Source organism: Dreissena polymorpha, chromosome 13 (genome assembly GCF_020536995.1).
Source record: "Dreissena polymorpha isolate Duluth1 chromosome 13, UMN_Dpol_1.0, whole genome shotgun sequence".
In the NCBI taxonomy this organism is placed as follows: domain Eukaryota; kingdom Metazoa; phylum Mollusca; class Bivalvia; order Myida; family Dreissenidae; genus Dreissena; species Dreissena polymorpha.
In genome coordinates this window covers 56,033,042-56,040,121 of record NC_068367.1, presented here as the reverse complement: position 1 = coordinate 56,040,121, position 7,080 = coordinate 56,033,042, and the positions used below count along the sequence as shown (strand labels likewise).

The 7,080-nt window shown below is 36.9% G+C and overlaps 1 pseudogene; it reads left to right on the top strand.

Annotated features, from left to right (window-relative positions):
• The first annotated feature begins 5,194 nt into the window (after positions 1–5,194).
• The window catches only part of LOC127854685 (ATP-citrate synthase-like), a 37,100-nt pseudogene continuing 35,214 nt past the window's right edge, over positions 5,195–7,080 (top strand).

The window sequence follows — 7,080 nt, the reverse complement described above, 5'->3', positions numbered from 1 at the left end:
TAACTTAAAAATTCCCGGCAAAAGATATTTCAAGTCTACAAAAAACAGTTTGCGAACATATGTTTGATATGAGTCCATTTTGAAACCGGTTATAAACTTTACTGCTAATCACTATTTTGTTTTATTTACATTTAAATTATATTTGGTAATTGTACACGTAAATGGATATGTTTACTACTCCTTAAATACGTTTATCGAATGTATTGAAAGTTTACAGAGAGTTGTACGTGTATACGATGGTTGTCGACCGAAATCATGGACCTGTGTGACAAAAGAAGTTAGCTAGGGCATGAGAACAAGCCTGGACTGTATGCCAATTTACCAGAAAGCGAACAGGGAGGTGAGGAAGAAGATGAAAGAGGCCAATCATCATCGACAAAGAGACGACCGCAGGCAGCAGTAAGAAGGCCTTCATCACCATCACGAAGGCACGTCAGCAAAAGGCCAGTGATATATCAGACGCTGACGGGAATCTCCTTACTGAGAGTGCCGTAGTCCTAAACAGATGGAGTCAATACTTCAGTGACTTCTATAACTGTCTGCTTCAACCGGAATCCAGTCTCCTTCATAATGATCCCATACCAGAAGCGGACGAGGAAAGTCCGCCCATACTTAGGGCAGATGTGGAGGAGACCGTGCGTAGTCTTCAGGCACGAAAATCTCCGGAATTGGACAACGGCCCTTCCGGGCTGATTAAGCACGGAGGAGAGGCAACGACTGCAGCATTGGCGGCACTATGCTAAAAGGTCTGGCAGGAGAAAAAGTTGCCTAATGAGTGGACCCCGTCACTGTTCATACCCCTACCGAAAAAGGGCAATCTCAACTTGTGCGAGAATTACCGCACCATCAGTTTATTCAGTCACCCCAGCAAAACCATGCTACTCATCATCCTTAATCGATTGAAAAGTAAGCCGATGAACTGCTGGCCGAAGAGCAGGCTGGATTCAGAGCTGGATGGTGCACAGGGGAACAGATCTTCAACTGCAGAATCATCAATGAGAAACACCAACAACACCAACGTGAGCTCTTCCACAACTTCATTGACTTAAAGGAAGCTTTCGACCGCGTGTGGCATGATGGCCTATGGCATGTTTTGAGAGGATTCAACATTGAAGAGGGCCTATATAGTGTAAGGCATTCAAGAACTCTACAGAAACACCAACAGTGCAGTACTTCTCAACGGATAGCAGGGGGACTCCGTCAGGACATCGGTGGGCATCCGTCAGGGATGCTTGTTCTCTCCCGTCCTGTTCAACCTTTTCATTGAGAAGTTAATGCAGGAGGCTCCCCATGACTACCACACCTCTATCTCCATCGGTGGAAGACCCATCTCCAACTTTAGATTCGCTGATGTCATTGGCCTCATGGGTACGTGGCACCAGCAGTGAAATTCGAGATCTCACTAACAGACTCTATGAACGTCGAAGATCATGGTGAACAGCACGACCAACACCAGTGCAGACATCACCATGAGCGGCGAGAAGCTATAAGAAGTGACCAGCTTCAAGTACTGAGGCGCAACCATATCCAAGGATGGTACCAGTACCGCTGAGGTCTGAAAAAGAATGACCATGGCGACCGCAGCGAAAGCCAGACCACGGAGTGTACATTGACAGGAGATGAATCGAGTATTTGACCCTTACTGTAGTAAATTCAATCTTATGCAAAAACTATTCATCCGATTTTATTGGTTTATACGTTATCTTGTTGCTTATTAATTCCTCTTTCAAAAAAATATAACTTTTAGTATATTCCCGTTGTTATTAATGGATTTATAGCGAGTTAAACACAAGAAATACACATTTTATGTTTTACCACCGCGCGTTTTAACGTGTTGTGGCTATCGATCTTTTACGATTAGCGTACAGCGAAGCGCCGAGGTTATACATTTTGATGTACCCACTCACGTCTTTTGTTAAATTATAGTTTCATTTCTCGGCCGATTTTGACAAATTATATATCATTAGAAAGCTTACGTTACGTAGTAAACAGATATATCAATATATATTAAGTTTTTCTTCTGATTTCGACAGCCCGGCGAGTTATAACTTTAACTTTTGCAAATATCATACCGTTTTGGAGTTTTATAATCTAGATTTACGGTTGACATGTTCGTACTTAATACCAATTTGTAGCGTTTATATTTGGAGTTCAGTTTTAAAAATTACATCTTGCTTAGGAGAATAGAATTCTGTATACGATAGAAAAAAATGTTTAAAAACGAAAGTAATTAAGGAATGAAGGCGGGAAAATGTAGCGCGCGTTCCTAACGCACTGAACTGATGCTACGGTCTTGGCGATTATGCTTTTGATTAGAAACCGGCCATTGAATTTCTTTTGCCATCTTATTATATTTTTTATGGAATATATTGTAGTATTTTGTTCACGAAACATATCAATAAAGCTTATTATAAATGAATCTTAATAAATTAACGATTTCAGCTCTTGTTTATAACACAGAAAGGGTGTAAAACTTATGATGAAACAGCGTATATAGCGGACCCTCTCGATATTATTCGGCTTTGCATGCATACTTGAAATAAAATGGGTGTCAAAAACATTCATCGTTTGCTGTTTATTATCAACAAGGTAATTATGTATAATTATTTGAAATGTTATTTACCTTAAATTATCAATTTATTAAAGATTCTTGAAAATCACGGTCCGTGTTACGCGGGTCATTTCGTATTTTGACATCAGGGCATCATGTCCAACTATTGAAAATCAGATTTTTTTTACCGGGACGATGACGGCTTGGATTTAGACAGGCAGACAGATAGTTTATTCAGACTTAAACAACAGTACATCGTCTTCAACTCAAATATATAAATTATTTTTAGACGAATTGTTAGGTGATTACACATAGCAGTGATGATTCTGAGAATGTTGCCATGTTTCTTATCCGTGTAATCTAGAGTCCATGGTTTGAGCATTTTTATCGCGGTGTTCAAAAAAAGATATCTCAATAATCTTGTTTATTGATAAATCTGTGGTTTTATTGCCCCTGTGTTCAGCACAAACCAATTATCTCGTTATGATCAGAAACTGTGCCGACCAATACTAAATAACACTATGGTGTCATACGCCACAGCAGGGACCTATACTTGTATATTGGTCCTTAACCACAGGTGGCAATGTCTGGTCAGATTACACTTTTTATGATACCTCCATGTCTTCTTGTGGTATTAGTGGTCATTTCTTGGAGTAATGTAACGCCAAATACTCAATTTTGCGTTTATAAGATATGTAGCGTATTGAAAACATTTATAGTCATCTGCCCATACAGATTGCCATAAACTAAATACTGTATAGATGTCAGCCAGCTAAACCACAATCATTATAAGTGCTTAATACCTATACATGTACATTTTAAACATTTAAAAAATCTAATACTTAACATTTAACGTATTTAGCGGGTACCGGTAAAAAAACTCCGTCATTTCGTAGTCCTATAAAGAGTGTATGGTAGTGTACGGAACAACATAATTAAAAACAGCATGCTCATTTGACCACAACGGGGTTAAATAATCTTTCCGAAAAATACAAATAATACAGAGTTTTAATTTAGAATTCTATATATTTATAACTCTGTTAACTTATAAAGATATTTCAATATACATGCATAGACAGTTGACCGTGATTTTCAAGAATCTTTAAATAATTTTAATTAATTGATAATTTATGGTTAATAACCTTTCATATAATTATACATAATTACCTTTTTGATAATAAACAACAAACGATGAATGTTTTGACACCCATTATATTTGAAGTATGCAAAGCCGAAAAATATCAAGAGGGTCCGCTATACATTTGTATACGCTGTTTCATCATAAAATTAACACCCTTTCTGTGTTATAATCAAGAGCTGAAATCGTAAATTTATTAAGCTTCATTAATACTTAGCTTTATGGATATGTCTCTAGAACAAAATATTTCAATATATTCCATAAAAAATATAATAATCGTGGCAAAGGAAATTCAATGGCCGGTATCTAAACAAAAGCATAATCGCCATCAGTTCGGTTCGTTAGGACCGCGCGCTACTTATTTCCGCCTTCATTCCTTACTTGCTTTCATTTTTAAACCAATTTTTTTTCTATCATATACAGAATTCTATTCTCCTAAGCAAGATGTTATTTTTAAAACTGAACTCCAAATATAAACGCTACAAATCGGTATAAAGTACGAACATGTCAACCGTAAATCTAGATTCTAAAACTCCAAAACGGTATGATATTTGCAAAAGTTAAAGTTATAACTCGCCGAGCTGCCAAAATCAGAAGAAAAACTTAATATATATTTATATATCTGAAAACTACATTACGTAAGCTTTCTAATGATATATAATATGTCAAAATCGGCCTAGAAATGAAACTATAATTAAACAAAATACGTGAGTGGGTACATCAAATGTATAACATCGGCGCTTCGATAAAAGATCGACAGATACGACACGGTCACGTGACTTAGACACAACAAGATATTTGGCGTAACGGTCCCGTTTCATATCCGTGTAATCTAGAGTCCGTGGCCAGACTGAACAAGTTGTGGACAAACAGTTCCATCAGTTTCCCCCACCAAGTGCAGGCTCTACAAGACCCTCGTAGTCGCCATCCTACTATACGGCTGCGAGATCCGGACGCTTTACGCGGACACAGAACGCAGGATACATGCATTTGAACATAAATGTCTCCGTAGACTGCTCCGCATCTCCTATAAGGAGCACAAGACCAACGAGTACGTCCGGAACATGACCTCATTACTTGTTCTACTGACGACCGTCAAACGACGAAAGCTGGCTTTTTTGGACACATCACCAGGCAAGACCATCTGTGCAAGATTGTTCTCTAGAGCACGCTAGATGTGTGTGTGGGGAGGGGGGGGGGGGGGGTCGACGTCGAGACAGTCAGAAGGAAAGCTGGATGGATAATGTAAAATGGTGGACATCTCTTTCCATGGATAAATAACTCTCAGCAGAACACATTTTGTGTTTTCCTCCCGAAATCTCATTCTGAAACTCATATATCAAAGATCTAAATGTTACAAAATCTCCGTACAGACGAAGAAACAGGCAGTTCAATTGCACAGAGCAAGAATGACAGCTGTAACCAAATATAAGTGATGTCGACAATCCCCCCTATGTATACGAAAGAGGACGGTAAAATGTGTACAAAAGAGGGCGGTAAATATTCAATACTGGGGTCAAGGGTCATCATTCAAGCCACGCATGAATTTGCATGTCAAATCGTACGATATTAGTGAATCTGTATGAGAGAGGATTACTACTTATTAAGGTAGTATTCATGAGATTTATCTCAAAATGTTATTTCTTATAAACTTACTTATTATGTTAGTAATTAAGTAATATGTTGTCATTCAGTTTTAGTTAATGTTAATTAAGCTGATAAAATAGCGGGTCAGTTTTGTTTACATTCGTGACAGACTCAGAGTAGTGGGTGGGGTAACACTCATATTGATTTTTCACTTGCCTCTATTTCGTCGGCTTTTTTGATAAGACACAAACATTGATATATTTTGTTAAATAAGAAACAATTGGTAGAATTTTCTTCTTTTTGTCATATTTTTTTTTAATCATGTAAAGCTTATAATTATTAGATACTTATTGCTAATTTATTATTTGTGTATGCAAAATGGTGCACTCGTCTTGAGCGGTTGTTTCGATACAGTCGATTGGTGTATAGCGGATTTTAGTGAGTAACGGATAGCCTAAACGTTTTTTGCAAAATACTTTTATTTATGCTAAGATTTATAGTTTTTTAATAATTGAATACAAATAGCCTATCATTGTTAAGTCGATTCATGTTTTTGTTGATCTGTGTCCAGCGATTTTCCTTGTCCAATTGGGAAAAGTACCTGTACCGGTCCAATTGGGAAAAATCGAGTCGTGAAAACCTCAAAATTGGGAAAAATCGAGTCGTGAAAACCTCAAATTGGGAAATTGGTGTATTTGATTTTTTGCTCCCAAATACTTTCAAATTGATAAACAAGTGTTTTCAAGCTGTCAATATTATATAAACCTAGGTTCAAGCTATAGAGCTGCAAAGGGAAACTAACTAAATGTTGCTTTAAAAAAAAAAAAAAAAAAAATTTTTTTTTTTTTTTTTTTTTTTTTTTTAACTTTAATTGAGAATTTAAGGACAGCAATTGGGAAATTTGTATTTTTTTCGTCATTGGGAAAGTGCCGTTTACCGGTACTTTATAAAGAAGGAGGAAAATCGCTGGTGTCAATATTTACAACTGTTTCTTTTTTCGAAAGCAAAACAAGGTCACGTTATGTACGCACCGTTTTTGTGACGACAGGAAAAGGGCAGACCAATGGTTTCTTGAATTTTGCAGATTTTGTTTGGTAAACATAATGTTCATTGATGTAATATTTTAGTATTATGTGTCCTTTACAAAAGTAAGAATGCTCAGAAACCAAATTGATGCGTACCATATAAACATACATGCCATAATTTTGTAGGTCCAAAGCGGGACATTCCGTAAAAAATTGTCTGGACATTTGACCGAAAAACGGGACACTTGAAACGATTTATCATACCACCTTTACTGTAGGCAGTATAGTACTAACAAATACTCTTGATACTTTTATTCAAGACATAAAACATCTGATATGAAGCATGGAATCTAAAACATAACATTAACAGTTTTATAAAATAATACAATAGCAAACAACGAGGATAATATTCATCTTTTTAGAGTACAAAATATAGAACATTACGACAACAATACTCATTATATTACTTTCAATGGCAAACATTAACGCAGGGGAGGCTATCCAGTACACTGAAAGTACGGGTTACAGTAAACTATCTACCGAACAGTTACATCAGTTACACACGGAATGCGCGGCCGTACACATTTCCGAGGTAGGTTTTTGGTGGAAGCAAACCGTCTTTGTGTTCATTTTAACTCTCAACAACGCCTCAACCGTTTTTACACCAACAAAAACAAAAGGACAAAAGAAGTCTATGGATGCTTTACTCGAATTATTTTTCTCTAATGTTAATAATATACACAGATTAAACTGAATTGTGAATTGTCAGGCGCTGTATT